The sequence below is a fragment of the Lissotriton helveticus genome, chromosome 1_1 (genome assembly GCF_964261635.1).
Source record: "Lissotriton helveticus chromosome 1_1, aLisHel1.1, whole genome shotgun sequence".
In the NCBI taxonomy this organism is placed as follows: Eukaryota; Metazoa; Chordata; class Amphibia; order Caudata; family Salamandridae; genus Lissotriton; species Lissotriton helveticus.
Window position 1 is genome coordinate 10,372,522 of NC_136057.1, and position 19,151 is coordinate 10,391,672.

Below are 19,151 nucleotides of genomic sequence, written 5' to 3' on the forward strand. Positions count from 1 at the left end.
TGCAGTTTTCCATCCACAATCAGCAGGATTGGTGGAAAGGTATAATGCTACCTTAAAATTGAAGTTGGCAAAAATACTGCCATCTACGTCCCTAAAGTGGCCCGATGCATCGCCTTTAGCACTGTTATCAATAAGATCAGTGCCACATTCACCATCAGGTCTGACACCGTATCAGGTGGTATTTGGAAGACCGATGAACATTTGGGGAGTTCCTAAACCACGTACCTTGTGTGTGAGAGCAGCATTATCCTTCGTAGGGTACGCCTCTATCCATTTTACTAAAGGCACATACCACCACTAGGACATATTTGAAATTATTGCAGCGTTCAAGTTGGATGTAATCCATCTGCAATACTTCAAAAGGTGCGGTTGGTGTAGCAAACCCTCCTATAGGAGTTTGTGTCCCTTTTCCAGGATTGTACTGCAAACGGATCAAACAGGACTGTACCACTCTTTTAGCTGTGCTGGCAATTCCAGGATGCTCCCAAACTTGTTTAAGCAATTTAGTTATTGCTAGAGCTCCAACATGTGCCAGCCATGTGCCATTTGAACCATAGATTGTAAATAGGCTGCAGGCAATTTACACCTGTTCATTTCTTTGTTTCGCCAACAACCCTCATCGTCTAACATTCCTTCTTTAGACCATTGTTCAAGTTCTTTCTCAGAGGCAGATCTCTGTATATCTAGTACTTCTTCTCTGGTATCATGCCAACGCTCAGCATGTGATTTTACTACAAACATAGATGTAGTGCTTCGCTGTATCACAGTTTCACGAGCTACACGATCTGCAAAGGCATTTCCCTGTCCTATTTGGTCAGTGATCTTCTAGTGTGCGCTACACTTCATGATGGCAACTTTCTTTGGGTATGTGAGTGCAGTCAAAAGATTATGTACTAATTCTCCATGCATTATCTGCATCCCGTGGGATGAAAGAAAGCCTCTTTCCTTCCAGAGTAGGCCAAAATTATGAACCACTCCAAAAGCATAGCGGCTACCGTGTAAATGTTCACACATAGATCAGTACTAAGCTCACATGCTCGTGTCAAAGATATTAGTTCAGCTGCTTGAGCCGACTTCTGTGGTATGTGAGCTGTTTCCACTACTGTGTCGAGTGTGGTGATTGCATACGCAGCTGAGGTTGTGCCATCTGGTAACTTCCAACAGGATCCATCAACCCACAGCTCCCCATCTACATCTTGAAGGGGCGTATCTTGTAAATCAATGCGACCCTTTGTCTGTTCCTCAGTAAGGAAAATACAATCATGAGGCTCCTTTGATTGAGGCTGAGTCACAGGATGTGGCAGCAAAGTGGCTGGATTCAATGTCGCACATCTTTTCAATGTGATATGAGGTGCAAACAATGTCAATTCATATCCTGTCAAGAGAGCACTAGTCAAATGCTGAGTCTTAGTCTGATTCAAAAGGGCATCTACTGCCTGGGGTACTAACACCAACAATTTGTGTGACAAACCTATCCCTTCGCTCTGACGTATAGACACAGCTGTTTCTGCAACTGAACGAAAACATCCAGGCAATGCACGAGCAACAGGATCAAGAACTGCAGAAAAATATGCACAGGGACGTTCTTTGTCATCGTGTGTCTGTGCTAAAACTGATAATGCACATCCATCCTTCTAGTGTACATAGAGTGTAAAGGCCTTCTTGTAATCTGGTGTGCCTAACACTGGTGCAGTGCAAAGAGCTTGTTTTAACTGGCGAAAAACATTTTGACATTCATCTGACCAAGGAAGAGGAATCGGAGTGTTCTTAGTCAAAAGTGCTAGCAAAGGTTTAACAATGTGTGAAAAAACCAATATCCATTGCCTACAAAACAAAGTCAAACCAATGAATGCACAGACATCTTTCTGTGTGGAAGGTACTGGAGTGTCTAAAATTGCTTGAATGCGATCTGATGTTAATGCACGTCCCTCCTTAGACAGAAGATGACCTAAGTAGGTCACCTTCGGTCTACAATATTGCAATTTCTTCTGTGATATTTTGTGATGGTGTTTAGCAAGAAAAGAAAGTAGAGACAAGGTAAATTTTTCACACTGCTCAGGTGAATCAGCTGCCAACAAGATGTCATCGACATATTGTATGAGAGCCACTCCTTCAGACAAAATGAAGGAATCGAGTTGTCTTTTTAAGGCCTGACTATAAATACTCGGACTCTCAGTGTACCCTTGAGGAACTCTACAAACTCTGTATGATTTATTATTTAAAGTGAAACTGAACAAATATCGGCTATCAGGATGAATAGGTATCGAGAAGAAAGCATTCTCTTCAAGTCTATTACAGAGAATGTAGTTGCTGTTGGAGGGACCAAGGTAAGTAATGTCATTATGTCAGACACTACAGGGTACTGCGGTACTACAATCTTGTTGACCTCTCTCAAATCAATAATAAATCTATATATCTTAGTGTCAGTATCTTTTTTCAAAATGGGAAGAATCGGACTATTGCAGACATTATACAGAACTTCTTCCACAACCCCCCCTTCAATCAGGTCTTGTACAATACGTGTGAGTGCTTCTTCTCCTTCTCGAGAAGTTTTATACTGAGGCAATCTCTGCAATATAGCACTCTCCTTGACACTAATATGTACTGGTGGAATAACCATTTGTCCTACATCAGTGTCTGAAGTAGCCCACAAAGTACTAGGAAGTGAAGCTAATGCAATATCCTCTTTAACAATACAGGATCTCTCAATCATGGGGTGGTTGTCATTTAAAATACCCGTACTCCTTCCGGAGAACATCGTATCGTGGCCCTGAAATATTTGAGCATGTGTCAAGACCGACAATGTTGTCTGGTGTATTTGGGGAAAGCAAAAATGACATGGAGCAGTGAACTTATCTACATGAAGTACAAATGGCTGTGATAATGGGCTAAGGGAGGATGTTCCATCGAAACCTATTGATGTAATCGTTAAGCCAGACAGGGGAGCCCTAGGAATCAAGTGTTTAGACAAAGCGCTACAAGTAACTCCTGTATCAACCAGAAACTGATCAGTAGAGCCCAAAACATGTGCTGTAACATAGGGACCCCTCTGATCTACTGGAACTTCAACTGATTCCTTACCCCATCCTAGGCAATCCTATGCATAAGCAGAATCTTGTAAATTAGCCGGTTCATAGTCAGACATTTGGTATTGATTCCATCTATCAAATGTATTAGCCCCCTCTTGTCCTCGTGTATTAGCATCAAACCTAGCACGATCATTCGAGTTTCCTCTAGGCCCTGAATATCCTGAATGATTTCTCATTAGCCCCCGACCACGTGAACCCTGCTGAGCACGTAGCACTGGACAATTAGAAATCCAATGTCCGAATTGTCTGCAATACGCACATTGATCAATAGACAAGTCTTCACGAGGATAGGGAGGAAAAGACGAACCATAAGATCCACGCTTACCTCTATTATTATTACCTCTAGTAGGTGGACCATAAGCTTGAACCATCATAACCTTAGTTTTCAATTCTTTAGATTTCTTATCCTGCTTACTTTTTGCTTCTAATTCTTGTCGTTCATAATACTGAGCCATAGTCAAGAGGGAAACCGGAGAAGAGGTAATCCATGAACTTTCGCTTGCCTTTAGGCGACTAGCTATTTCTGGCAGAAGGTGTGTGACATATTTATTGACAAACAGATGCCTACCCATGTCATCTGTCAATGACTGACCACTAAAGTCCAATCTATGTTTTTAGGAGGAATAATCGTTTTTAATTTAACCAAGATAGCTGCTGGAAGATCTAAAATTAGTTGACACGGTTTTCATGCAGGTTCTCTATCTTTATCTGATTGTTCTATATCCGCCCATAATGCCCCAAATACTGCGCGATCGTCAACTTTACGCAGTTTTCCACATATCAGGCAGCAATATTAATCCAAAAAACGAATCAATATCAGACAAAGTCATAGTGCAAGAGCCCTCAATTTCTTCATAAAAAGCTGTCAGATTCTTTCACGGATCAGGCAATGCATTTTTGAGAGCCATAACATCTGCTCTATACAAAGGAGTGTAAACCCAATTATAAATAAAATACCCTTTCGCGTCGACAGAAGTCTTATCATCACTTGTGCCTTTCTCTTTAAGAGGAACATATATAGGTGCGGCTTCCCGCATAGGTTTCAATTTTACAACATTCTTATCTGTTTCATGTGACAGAGCTCGTGCCATGTTCATTCGGGACGTTTGTGCTGCTGCGTCTGCTGCTTTTTTCTCCTCCCATAAACGGACTGCGTCATCAAGTACTTTAACCAAGCGTCTGATCGTGTCAGGCATCTGGGAGGAAACAAAAGTACCTTCACGTAATTGTTTACAATCAGCTGCTACATCACTTGGCTCTACTTTGTCCGAATACTTCCTAAATCGTACAAGAACTTCTGCAGCAAATATCTCGGTAAAATATTTTTGCTCCCTTTCTGACCAATTCTCAATACTCTCTAGAATTTCGGGAGCAGTATTAGTACCACGATCAGCTTTTCGTGCCACAGATCTAACCTGCAAAAACACAGTTGATGGACAGAATGTAGAACAATGTCATACATTCACCCCAGTACAAGGATCTGGGCCTAAATCCATCGTTTTTTTGCACTCCACACCACCCTGGGTTAGACATTGGCTATATGCAAATCAGCTCTGACCCTGTGCCTCATGGGAACAGTCCAGTCCGAACTACCAAGCCATGTCTTTCCCAGACCGGAATCAAGCATCCAAGGACCGGTTTCTGGCTATCAGCCTTCATCAGCCTGGATAGCTTGACTCCAGTGGTGTGGAGAGCCTGGGACTCACGTCTGAGCATACCCAGCCCACTCGGGGTGAAAATTGCAAAAAACACAGTTGATGGACAGAATGTAGAACAATGTCATACATTCACCCCAGTACAAGGATCTGGGCCTAAATCCATCGTTATTTTGCACTCCACACCACCCTGGGTTAGACATTGGCTATATGCAAATCAGCTCTGACCCTGTGCCTCATGGAAACAGTCCAGTCCGAACTACCAAGCCATGTCTTTCCCAGACCGGAATCAAGCATCCAAGGACCGGTTTCTGGCTATCAGCCTTCATCAGCCTGGATAGCTTGACTCCAGTGGTGTGGAGAGCCTGGGACTCACGTCTGAGCATACCCAGCCCACTCGGGGTGAAAATTGCAAAAACACAGTTGATGGACAGAATGTAGAACAATGTCATACATTCACCCCAGTACAAGGATCTGGGCCTAAATCCATCGTTTGTTTGCACTCCGCACCACCCTGGGTTAGACATTGGCGATATGCAAATCAGCTCTGACCCTGTGCCTTATGGGAACAGTCCAGTCCAAACTACCAAGCCATGTCTTTCCCAGACCGGAATAAAGCATCCAAGGACTGGTTTCTGGCTATCAGCCTTCATCAACCTGGATAGCTTGACTCCAGTGGTGTGGAGAGCCTGGGACTCACGTCTGAGCATACCCAGCCCACTCGGGGTGAAAATTGGAAAAAACACAGTTGATGGACAGAACGTAGAACAATGTCATACATTCACCCCAGTACAAGGATCTGGGCCTAAATCCATCGTTTTTTTGCACTCCACACCACCCTGGGTTAGACATTGGCTATATGCAAATCAGCTCTGACCCTGTGCCTCATGGGAACAGTCCAGTCCGAACTACCAAGCCATGTCTTTCCCAGACCGGAATCAAGCATCCAAGGACCGGTTTTTGGCTATCAGCCTTCATCAGCCTGGATAGCTCGACTCCAGTGGTGTGGAGAGCCTGGGACTCACGTCTGAGCATACCCAGCCCACTCGGGGTGAAAATTGCAAAAAACACAGTTGATGGACAGAATGTAGAACAATGTCATACATTCACCCCAGTACAAGGATCTGGGCCTAAATCAATCTTTTTTTTGCACTCCACACCACCCTGGGTTAGACATTGGCTATATGCAAATCAGCTCTGACCCTGTGCCTTATGGGAACAGTCCAGTCCGAACTACCAAGCCATGTCTTTCCCAGACCGGAATCAAGCATCCAAGGACAGGTTTCTGGCTATCAGCCTTCATCAGCCTGGATAGCTTGACTCCGGTGGTGTGGAGAGCCTGGGACTCACGTCTGAGCATACCAAGGCCCACTCGGGGTGAAAATTGCAAAAAACACAGTTGATGGACAGAATATAGAACATGAAATGGACATGATGGACAGAATGTAGAACAATGTCATACATTCACCCCAGTGCAAGGATCTGGGCCTAAATCCATCGTTTTTTTGCACTCAACACCACCCTGGGTTAGACATTGGCTATATGCAAATCAGCTCTGACCCTGTGCCTCATGGGAACAGTCCAGTCCGAACTACCAAGCCATGTCTTTCCCAGACCGGAATCAAGCATCCAAGGACTAGTTTCTGGCTATCAGCCTTCATCAGCCTGGATAGCTTGACTCCAGTGGTGTGGAGAGCCTGGGACTCACGTCTGAGCATACCCAGCCCACTCGGGGTGAAAATTGGAAAAAACACAGTTGATGGACAGAATGTAGAACAATGTCATACATTCACCCCAGTACAAGGATCTGGGCCTAAATCCATCGTTTTTTTGCACTCCACACCACCCTGGGTTAGACATTGGCTATATGCAAATCAGCTCTGACCCTGTGCCTCATGGGAACAGTCCAGTCCGAACTACCAAGCCATGTCTTTCCCAGACCGGAATCAAGCATCCAAGGACCGGTTTTTGGCTATCAGCCTTCATCAGCCTGGATAGCTTGACTCCAGTGGTGTGGAGAGCCTGGGACTCACGTCTGAGCATACCCAGCCCACTCGGGGTGAAAATTGCAAAAAACACAGTTGATGGACAGAATGTAGAACAATGTCATACATTCACCCCAGTACAAGGATCTGGGCCTAAATCCATCGTTTTTTTTGCACACCACCCTGGGTTAGACATTGGCTATATGCAAATCAGCTCTGACCCTGTGCCTCATGGGAACAGTCCAGTCCGAACTACCAAGCCATGTCTTTCCCAGACCGGAATCAAGCATCCAAGGACCGGTTTCTGGCTATCAGCCTTCATCAGCCTGAATAGCTTGACTCCGGTGGTGTGGAGAGCCTGGGACTCACGTCTGAGCATACCAAGGCCCACTCGGGGTGAAATTTGCAAAAAACACCGTTGATGGACAGAATATAGAACATGAAATGGACATGATGGACAGAATGTAGAACAATGTCATACATTCACCCCAGTGCAAGGATCTGGGCCTAAATCCATCGTTTTTTTGCACTCAACACCACCCTGGGTTAGACATTGGCTATATGCAAATCAGCTCTGACCCTGTGCCTCATGGGAACAGTACAGTCCGAACTACCAAGCCATGTATTTCCCAGACCGGAATCAAGCATCCAAGGACCGGTTTCTGGCTATCAGCCTTCATCAGCCTGGATAGCTTGACTCCAGTGGTGTGGAGAGCCTGGGACTCACGTCTGAGCATACCCAGCCCACTCGGGGTGAAAATTGCAAAAAACACAGTTGATGGACAGAATGTAGAACAATGTCATACATTCACCCCAGTACAAGGATCTGGGCCTAAATCCATCGTTTTTTTGCACTCCACACCACCCTGGGTTAGACATTGGCGATATGCAAATCAGCTCTGACCCTGTGCCTCATGGGAACAGTCCAGTCCAAACTACCAAGCCATGTCTTTCCCAGACCGGAATCAAGCATCCAAGGACCGGTTTCTGGCTATCAGCCTTCATCAGCCTGGATATCTTGACTCCAGTGGTGTGGAGAGCCTGGGACTAACGTCTGAGCATACCCAGCCCACTCGGGGTGAAAATTGCAAAAAACACAGTTGATGGACAGAATGTAGAACAATGTCATACATTCACCCCTGTACAAGGATCTGGGCCTAAATCCATCGTTTTTTTGCACTCCACACCACCCTGGGTTAGACATTGGCTATATGCAAATCAGCTCTGACCCTGTGCCTCATGGGAACAGTCCAGTCCGAACTACCAAGCCATGTCGTTCCCAGACCGGAATCAAGCATCCAAGGACCGGTTTCTGGCTATCAGCCTTCATCAGCCTGATAGCTTGACTCCAGTGGTGTGGAGAGCCTGGGACTCACGTCTGAGCATACCCAGCCCACTCTGGGTGAAAATTGCAAAAAACACAGTTGATGGACAGAATGTAGAACAATGTCATACATTCACCCCAGTACAAGGATCTGGGCCTAAATCCATCGTTGTTTTGCACTCCACACCACCCTGGGTTAGACATTGGCAATATGCAAATCAGCTCTTACCCTGTGCCTCATGGGAACAGTCCAGTCCAAACTACCAAGCCATTTCTTTCCCAGACTGGAATCAAGTATCCAAGGAACGGTTTCTGGCTATCAGCCTTCATGAGCCTGGATAGCTTGACTCCAGTGGTGTGGAGAGCCTGGGACTAACGTCTGAGCATACCCAGCCCACTCGGGGTGAAAATTGCAAAAAACACAGTTGATGGACAGAATGTAGAACAATGCCATACATTCACCCCAGTACAAGGATCTGGGCCTAAATCCATCGTTTTCTTTGCACTCCACACCACCCTGGGTTAGACATTGGCTATATGCAAATCAGCTCTGACCCTGTGCCTCATGGGAACAGTCCAGTCCGAACTACCAAGCCATGTCTTTCTCAGACCGGAATCAAGCATCCAAGGACAGGTTTCTGGCCATCAGCCTTCATCAGCCTGGATAGCTTGACTCCAGTGGTGTGGAGAGCCTGGGACTCACGTCTGAGCATACCAAGGCCCACTCGGGGTGAAAATTGCAAAAAACACAGTTTAAGGACAGAATATAGAACATGAAATGGACATGTGGACAGAATGTAGAACAATGTCATACATTCACCCCAGTACAAGGATCTGGGCCTAAATCCATCGTTTTTTTGCACTCCCCACCACCCTGGGTTAGACATTGGCTATATGCAAATCAGCTCTGACCCTGTGCCTCATGGGAACAGTGCAGTCCGAACTACCAAGCCATGTCTTTCCCTGACCGGAATCAAGCATCCAAGGACCGGTTTATGGCTGTCAGCCTTCATCAGCCTGGATAGCTTGACTCCAGTGGTGTGGAGAGCCTGGGACTCACGTCTGAGCATACCCAGCCCACTCGGGGTGAAAATTGCAAAAAACACAGTTGATGGACAGAATGTAGAACAATGTCATACATTCACCCCAGTACAAGGATCTGGGCCTAAATCCATCGTTTTTTTGCACTCCACACAACCCTGGGTTAGACATTGGCTATATGCAAATCAGCTCTGACCCTGTGCCTCATGGGAACAGTCCAGTCCGAACTACCAAGCCATGTCTTTCCCAGACCGGAATCAAGCATCCAAGGACCGGTTTCTGGCTATCAGCCTTCATCAGCCTGGATAGCTTGACTCCAGTGGTGTGGAGAGCCTGGGACTCACGTCTGAGCATACCCAGACCACTCTGGGTGAAAATTGCAAAAAACACAGTTGATGGACAGAATGTAGAACAATGTCATACATTCACCCCAGTACAAGGATCTGGGCCTAAATCCATCGTTTTTTTGAACTCAACACCACCCTGGGTTAGACATTGGCGATATGCAAATCAGCTCTGACCCTGTGCCTCATGGGAACAGTCCAGTCCAAACTACCAAGCCATGTCTTTCCCAGACCGGAATCAAGCATCCAAGGACCGGTTTCTGGCTATCAGCCTTCATCAGCCTGGATAGCTTGACTCCAGTGGTGTGGAGAGCCTGGGACTCACGTCTGAGCATACCCAGCCCACTCGGGGTGAAAATTGCAAAAAACACAGTTGATGGACAGAATGTAGAACAATGTCATACATTCACCCCAGTACAAGGATCTGGGCCTAAATCCATCGTTTTTTTGCACTCCACACCACCCTGGGTTAGACATTGGCTATATGCAAATCAGCTCTGACCCTGTGCCTCATGGGAACAGTCCAGTCCGAACTACCAAGCCATGTCTTTCCCAGACCGGAATCAAGCATCCAAGGACCGGTTTTTGGCTATCAGCCTTTATCAGCCTGGATAGCTTGACTCCAGTGGTGTGGAGAGCCTGGGACTCACGTCTGAGCATACCCAGCCCACTCGGGGTGAAAATTGCAAAAAACACAGTTGATGGACAGAATGTAGAACAATGTCATACATTCACCCCAGTACAAGGATCTGGGCCTAAATCCATCGTTTTTTTTGCACTCCACACCACCCTGGGTTAGACATTGGCTATATGCAAATCAGCTCTGACCCTGTGCCTCATGGGAACAGTCCAGTCCGAACTACCAAGCCATGTCTTTCCCAGACCGGAATCAAGCATCCAAGGACAGGTTTCTGGCTATCAGCCTTCATCAGCCTGGATAGCTTGACTCCGGTGGTGTGGAGAGCCTGGGACTCACGTCTGAGCATACCAAGGCCCACTCGGGGTGAAAATTGCAAAAAACACAGTTGATGGACAGAATATAGAACATGAAATGGACATGATGGACAGAATGTAGAACAATGTCATACATTCACCCCAGTACAAGGATCTGGGCCTAAATCCATCGTTTTTTTGCACTCAACACCACCCTGGGTTAGACATTGGCTATATGCAAATCAGCTCTGACCCTGTGCCTCATGGGAACAGTCCAGTCCGAACTACCAAGCCAAGTCTTTCCCAGACCGGAATCAAGCATCCAAGGACCGGTTTCTGGCTATCAGCCTTCATCAGCCTGGATAGCTTGACTCCAGTGGTGTGGAGAGCCTGGGACTCATGTCTGAGCATACCCAGCCCACTCGGGGTGAAAATTGCAAAAAACACAGTTGATGGACAGAATGTAGAACAATGTCATACATTCACCCCAGTACAAGGATCTGGGCCTAAATCCATCGTTTTTTTGCACTCCACACCACCCTGGGTTAGACATTGGCGATATGCAAATCAGCTCTGACCCTGTGCCTCATGGGAACAGTCCAGTCCAAACTACCAAGCCATGTCTTTCCCAGACCGGAATCAAGCATCCAAGGACCGGTTTCTGGCTATCAGCCTTCATCAGCCTGGATATCTTGACTCCAGTGGTGTGGAGAGCCTGGGACTCACGTCTGAGCATACCCAGCCCACTCGGGGTGAAAATTGCAAAAAACACAGTTGATGGACAGAATGTAGAACAATGTCATACATTCACCCCTGTACAAGGATCTGGGCCTAAATCCATCGTTTTTTGGCACTCCACACCACCCTGGGTTAGACATTGGCTATATGCAAATCAGCTCTGACCCTGTGCCTCATGGGAACAGTCCAGTCCGAACTACCAAGCCATGTCTTTCCCAGACCGGAATCAAGCATCCAAGGACCGGTTTCTGGCTATCAGCCTTCATCAGCCTGATAGCTTGACTCCAGTGGTGTGGAGAGCCTGGGACTCACGTCTGAGCATACCCAGCCCCCTCTGGGTGAAAATTGCAAAAAACACAGTTGATGGACAGAATGTAGAACAATGTCATACATTCACCCCAGTACAAGGATCTGGGCCTAAATCCATCGTTTTTTTGCACTCCACACTACCCTGGGTTAGACATTGGCTATATGCAAATCAGCTCTTACCCTGTGCCTCATGGGAACAGTCCAGTCCAAACTATCAAGCCATGTCTTTCCCAGACTGGAATCAAGTATCCAAGGAACGGTTTCTGGCTATCAGCCTTCATGAGCCTGGATAGCTTGACTCCAGTGGTGTGGAGAGCCTGGGACTAACGTCTGAGCATACCCAGCCCACTCGGGGTGAAAATTGCAAAAAACACAGTTGATGGACAGAATGTAGAACAATGCCATACATTCACCCCAGTACAAGGATCTGGGCCTAAATCCATCGTTTTTTTTGCACTCCACACCACCCTGGGTTAGACATTGGCTATATGCAAATCAGCTCTGACCCTGTGCCTCATGGGAACAGTCCAGTCCGAACTACCAAGCCACGTCTGTCCCAGACCGGAATCAAGCACCCAAGGACAGGTTTCTGGCTATCAGCCTTCATCAGCCTGGATAGCTTGACTCCAGTGGTGTGGAGAGCCTGGGACTCACGTCCGAGCATACCAAGGCCCACTCGGGGTGAAAATTGCAAAAAACACAGTTGATGGACAGAATATAGAACATGAAATGGACATGTGGACAGAATGTAGAACAATGTCATACATTCACCCCAGTACAAGGATCTGGGCCTAAATACATCGTTTTTTTGCACTCCACACCACCCTGGGTTAGACATTGGCTATATGCAAATCAGCTCTGACCCTGTGCCTCATGGGAACAGTCCAGTCCGAACTACCAAGCCATGTCTTTCCCAGACCGGAATCAAGCATCCAAGGACCGGTTTCTGGCTATCAGCCTTCATCAGTCTGTATAGCTTGACTCCAGTGGTGTGGAGAGCCTGGGACTCGCGTCTGAGCATACCCAGCCCACTGGGGGGGAAAATTGCAAAAAACACAGTTGATGGACAGAATGTAGAACAATGCCATACATTCACCCCAGTACAAGGATCTGGGCCTAAATCCATCGTTTTTTTTGCACTCCACACCACCCTGGGTTAGACATTGGCTATATGCAAATCAGCTCTGACCCTGTGCCTCATGGGAACAGTCCAGTCCGAACTACCAAGCCACGTCTGTCCCAGACCGGAATCAAGCACCCAAGGACAGGTTTCTGGCTATCAGCCTTCATCAGCCTGGATAGCTTGACTCCAGTGGTGTGGAGAGCCTGGGACTCACGTCCGAGCATACCAAGGCCCACTCGGGGTGAAAATTGCAAAAAACACAGTTGATGGACAGAATATAGAACATGAAATGGACATGTGGACAGAATGTAGAACAATGTCATACATTCACCCCAGTACAAGGATCTGGGCCTAAATACATTGTTTTTTTGCACTCCACACCACCCTGGGTTAGACATTGGCTATATGCAAATCAGCTCTGACCCTGTGCCTCATGGGAACAGTCCAGTCCGAACTACCAAGCCATGTCTTTCCCAGACCGGAATCAAGCATCCAAGGACCGGTTTCTGGCTATCAGCCTTCATCAGTCTGTATAGCTTGACTCCAGTGGTGTGGAGAGCCTGGGACTCGCGTCTGAGCATACCCAGCCCACTGGGGGGGAAAATTGCAAAAAACACAGTTGATGGACAGAATGTAGAACAATGTCATACATTCACCCCAGTACAATGATCTGGGCCTAAATCCATCGTTTTTTTGCACTCCATACTACCCTGGGTTAGACATTGGCTATATGCAAATCAGCTCTGACCCTGTGCCTCATGGGAACAGTCCAGTCCGAACTACCAAGCCATGTCTTTCCCAGACCGGAATCAAGCATCCAAGGACCGGTTTCTGGCTATCAGCCTTCATCAGCCTGGATAGCTTGACTCCAGTGGTGTGGAGAGCCTGGGACTCACGTCTGAGCATACCCAGCCCACTCTGGGTGAAAATTGCAAAAAACACAGTTGATGGACAGAATGTAGAACAATGTCATACATTCACCCCAGTACAAGGATCTGGGCCTAAATCCATCGTTTTTTTGAACTAAACACCACCCTGGGTTAGACATTGGCGATATGCAAATCAGCTCTGACCCTGTGCCTCATGGGAACAGTCCAGTCCAAACTACCAAGCCATGTCTTTCCCAGACCGGAATCAAGCATCCAAGGAACGGTTTCTGGCTATCAGCCTTCATCAGCCTGGATAGCTTGACTCCAGTGGTGTGGAGAGCCTGGGACTCACGTCTGAGCATACCCAGCCCACTCGGGGTGAAAATTGCAAAAAACACAGTTGATGGACAGAATGTAGAACAATGTCATACATTCACCCCAGTACAAGGATCCGGGCCTAAATCCATCGTTTTTTTTGCACTCCAAACCACCCTGGGTTAGACATTGGCTATATGCAAATCAGCTCTGACCCTGTGCCTCATGGGAACAGTCCAGTCCGAACTACCAAGCCATGTCTTTCCCAGACCGGAATCAAGCATCCAAGGACAGGTTTCTGGCTATCAGCCTTCATCAGCCTGGATAGCTTGACTCCGGTGGTGTGGAGAGCCTGGGACTCACGTCTGAGCATACCAAGGCCCACTCGGGGTGAAAATTGCAAAAAACACAGTTGATGGACAGAATATAGAACATGAAATGGACATGATGGACAGAATGTAGAACAATGTCATACATTCACCCCAGTACAAGAATCTGGGCCTAAATCCATCGTTTTTTTGCACTCAACACTACCCTGGGTTAGACATTGGCTATATGCAAATCAGCTCTGACCCTGTGCCTCATGGGAACAGTCCAGTCCGAACTACCAAGTCATGTCTTTCCCAGACCGGAATCAAGCATCCAAGGACCGGTTTCTGGCTATCAGCCTTCATCAGCCTGGATAGCTTGACTCCAGTGGTGTGGAGAGCCTGGGACTCACGTCTGAGCATACCCAGCCCACTCTGGGTGAAAATTGCAAAAAACACAGTTGATGGACAGAATGTAGAACAATGTCATACATTCACCCCAGTACAAGGATCTGGGCCTAAATCCATTGTTTTTTTGCACTCCACACCACCCTGGGTTAGACATTGGCGATATGCAAATCAGCTCTGACCCTGTGCCTCATGGGAACAGTCCAGTCCAAACTACCAAGCCATGTCTTTCCCAGACCGGAATCAAGCATCCAAGGACCGGTTTCTGGCTATCAGCCTTCATCAGCCTGGATATCTTGACTCCAGTGGTGTGGAGAGCCTGGGACTCACGTCTGAGCATACCCAGCCCACTCGGGGTGAAAATTGCAAAAAACACAGTTGATGGACAGAATGTAGAACAATGTCATACATTCACCCCTGTACAAGGATCTGGGCCTAAATCCATCGTTTTTTGGCACTCCACACCACCCTGGGTTAGACATTGGCTATATGCAAATCAGCTCTGACCCTGTGCCTCATGGGAACAGTCCAGTCCGAACTACCAAGCCATGTCTTTCCCAGACCGGAATCAAGCATCCAAGGACCGGTTTCTGGCTATCAGCCTTCATCAGCCTGATAGCTTAACTCCAGTGGTGTGGAGAGCCTGGGACTCACGTCTGTGCATACCCAGCCCCCTCTGTGTGAAAATTGCAAAAAACACAGTTGATGGACAGAATGTAGAACAATGTCATACATTCACCCCAGTACAAGGATCTGGGCCTAAATCCATCGTTTTTTTGCACTCCACACTACCCTGGGTTAGACATTGGCTATATGCAAATCAGCTCTTACCCTGTGCCTCATGGGAACAGTCCAGTCCAAACTACCAAGCCATGTCTTTCCCAGACTGGAATCAAGTATCCAAGGAACGGTTTCTGGCTATCAGCCTTCATGAGCCTGGATAGCTTGACTCCAGTGGTGTGGAGAGCCTGGGACTAACGTCTGAGCATACCCAGCCCACTCGGGGTGAAAATTGCAAAAAACACAGTTGATGGACAGAATGTAGAACAATGCCATACATTCACCCCAGTACAAGGATCTGGGCCTAAATACATCGTTTTTTTGCACTCCACACCACCCTGGGTTAGACATTGGCTATATGCAAATCAGCTCTGACCCTGTGCCTCATGGGAACAGTCCAGTCCGAACTACCAAGCCATGTCTTTCCCAGACCGCAATCAAGCATCCAAGGACCGGTTTCTGGCTATCAGCCTTCATCAGTCTGTATAGCTTGACTCCAGTTGTGTGGAGAGCCTGGGACTCGCGTCTGAGCATACCCAGCCCACTGGGGGGGAAAATTGCAAAAAACACAGTTGATGGACTGAATGTAGAACAATGTCATACATTCACCCCAGTACAAGGATCGGGGCCTAAATCCATTGTTTTTTTGCACTCCACACCACCCTGGGTAAGACATTGGCTTAATGCAAATCAGCTCTGACCCTGTGCCTCATGGGAACAGTCCAGTCCGAACTACCAAGCCATGTCTTTCCCAGACTGGAATCAAGCATCCAAGGACCGGTTTCTGGCTATCAGCCTTCATCAGCCTGGATAGCTTGACTCCAGTGGTGTGGAGAGCCTGAGACTCACGTCTGAGCATACCCAGCCCACTCTGGGTGAAAATTGCAAAAAACACAGTTGATGGACAGAATGTAGAACAATGTCATACATTCACCCCAGTACAAGGATCTGGGCCTAAATCCATCGTTTTTTGCACTCCACACCACCCTGGGTTAGACATTGGCTATATGCAAATCAGCTCTGACCCTGTGCCTCATGGGAACAGTCCAGTCCGAACTACCAGGCCATGTCTTTCCCAGACCGGAATAAAGCATCCAAGGACCGGTTTTTGGCTATCAGCCTTCATCAGCCTGGATAGCTTGACTCCTGTGGTGTGGAGAGCCTGGGACTCACGTCTGAGCATACCCAGCCCACTCGGGGTGAAAATTGCAAAAAACACAGTTGATGGACAGAATGTAGAACAATGTCATACATTCACCCCAGTACAAGAATCTGGGCCTAAATCGATCGTTTTTTTGCACTCCACACCACCCTGGGTTAGACATTGGCGATATGCAAATCAGCTTTGACCCTGTGCCTCATGGGAACAGTCCAGTCCGAACTACCAAGCCATGTCTTTCCCAGACCGGAATCAAGTATCCAAGGACCGGTTTCTGGCTATCGGCCTTCATCAGCCTGGATAGCTTGACTCCAGTGGTGTGGAGAGCCTGGGACTCACGTCTGAGCATAGCCAGCCCACTTGGGGTGAAAATTGCAAAAAACACAGTTGATGGACAGAATGTAGAACAATGTCATACATTCACCCCAGTACAAGGATCTGGGCCTAAATCCATCGTTTTTTTGCACTCCACACCACCCTGGGTTAGACATTGGCTATATGCAAATCAGCTCTGACCCTGTGCCTCATGGGAACAGTCCAGTCCGAACTATCAAGCCATGTCTTTCCCAGACCGGAATCAAGCATCCAAGGACCGGTTTCTGGCTATCAGCCTTCATCAGCCTGGATAGCTTGACTTCAGTGGTGTAGAGAGCCTGGGACTCACGTCTGAGCATACCCAGCCCACTCGGGGTGAAAATTGCAAAAAACACAGTTGATGGACAGAATGTAGAACAATGTCATACATTCACCCCAGTACAAGAATCTGGGCCTAAATCCATCGTTTTTTGCACTCCACACCACCCTGGGTTAGACATTGGCTATATGCAAATAAGCTCTGACCCTGTGCCTCATGGGAACAGTCCAGTCAGAACTACCAAGCCATGTCTTTCCCAGACCGGAATCAAGCATCCAAGGACCGGTTTCTGGCTATCAGCCTTCATCAGCCTGGATAGCTTGACTCCAGTAGTGTGGAGAGCCTGGGACTCACGTCTGAGCATACCCAGCCCACTCGGGGTGAAAATTGCAAAAAACACAGTTGATGGACAGAATGTAGAACAATGTCATACATTCACCCCAGTACAAGGATCTGGGCCTAAATCCATCGTTTTTTTGCACTCCACACCACCCTGGGTTAGACATTGGCTATATGCAAATCAGCTCTGACCCTGTGCCTCATGGGAACAGTCCAGTCCGAACTACCAAGCCATGTCTTTCCCAGACCGGAATCAAGCATCCAAGGACCGGTTTCTGGCTATCAGCCTTCATCAGCCTGGATAGCTTGACTTCAGTGGTGTAGAGAGCCTGGGACTCACGTCTGAGCATACCCAGCCCACTCGGGGTGAAAATTGTAAAAAACACAGTTGATGGACAGAATGTAGAACAATGTCATACATTCACCCCAGTACAAGGATCTGGGCCTAAATCCATCGTTTTTTTGCACTCCACACCACCCTGGGTTAGACATTGGCTATATGCAAATCAGCTTTGACCCTGTGCCTCATGGGAACAGTCCAGTCCGAACTACCAAGCCATGTCTTTCCCAGACCGGAATCAAGTATCCAAGGACCGGTTTCTGGCTATCGGCCTTCATCAGCCTGGATAGCTTGACTCCAGTGGTGTGGAGAGCCTGGGACTCACGTCTGAGCATAGCCAGCCCACTCGGGGTGAAAATTGCAAAAAACACAGTTGATGGACAGAATGTAGAACAATGTCATACATTCACCCCAGTACAAGGATCTGGGCCTAAATCCATCGTTTTTTTGCACTCCACACCACCCTGGGTTAGACATTGGCTATATGCAAATCAGCTCTGACCCTGTGCCTCATGGGAACAGTCCAGTCCGAACTACCAAGCCATGTCTTTCCCAGACCGGAATCAAGCATCCAAGGACCGGTTTCTGGCTATCAGCCTTCATCAGCCTGGATAGCTTGACTTCAGTGGTGTAGAGAGCCTGGGACTCACGTCTGAGCATACCCAGCCCACTCGGGGTGAAAATTGCAAAAAACACAGTTGATGGACAGAATGTAGAACAATGTCATACATTCACCCCAGTACAAGAATCTGGGCCTAAATCCATCGTTTTTTTGCACTCCACACCACCCTGGGTTAGACATTGGCTATATGCAAATCAGCTTTGACCCTGTGCCTCATGGGAACAGTCTAGTCCGAACTACCAAGCCATGTCTTTCCCAGACCGGAATCAAGTATTCAAGGACCGGTTTCTGGCTATCGGCCTGCATCAGCCTGGATAGCTTGACTCCAGTGGTGTGGAGAGCCTGGGACTCACGTCTGAGCATAGCCAGCCCACTCGGGGTGAAAATTGCAAAAAACACAGTTGATGGACAGAATGTAGAACAATGTCATTCATTCACCCCAGTACAAGGATCTGGGCCTAAATCCATCGTTTTTTTGCACTCCACACCACCCTGGGTTAGACATTGGCTATATGCAAATCAGCTCTGACCCTGTGCCTCATGGGAACAGTCCAGTCCGAACTACCAAGCCATGTCTTTCACAGACCGGAATCAAGCATCCAAGGACCGGTTTCTGGCTATCAGCCTTCATCAGCCTGGATAGCTTGACTTCAGTGGTGTAGAGAGCCTGGGACTCACGTCTGAGCATACCCAGCCCACTCGGGGTGAAAATTGCAAAAAACACAGTTGATGGACAGAATGTAGAACAATGTCATACATTCACCCCAGTACAAGAATCTGGGCCTAAATCCATCGTTTTTTTGCACTCCACACCACCCTGGGTTAGACATTGGCTA

General features: G+C 47.5%; 1 protein-coding gene across 3 annotated transcripts in view; it reads right to left on the bottom strand.

Moving 5' to 3' along the window:
- Positions 1-19,151, bottom strand: part of LOC144810163 (uncharacterized) — a 216,804-nt gene that overhangs the window by 34,805 nt on the left and 162,848 nt on the right. Inside the window, exon 4 of one of the 3 annotated variants that reach the window (XR_013606879.1) lies at positions 4,208-4,285. The exons of the other annotated variants lie outside the window; for them this stretch is intronic. The gene's annotated coding sequence lies outside the window, so the exon portion shown is untranslated. Of the gene's footprint in view, positions 1-4,207; positions 4,286-19,151 lie in introns of those variants that run through there. 3 annotated transcript variants of the gene reach the window in all.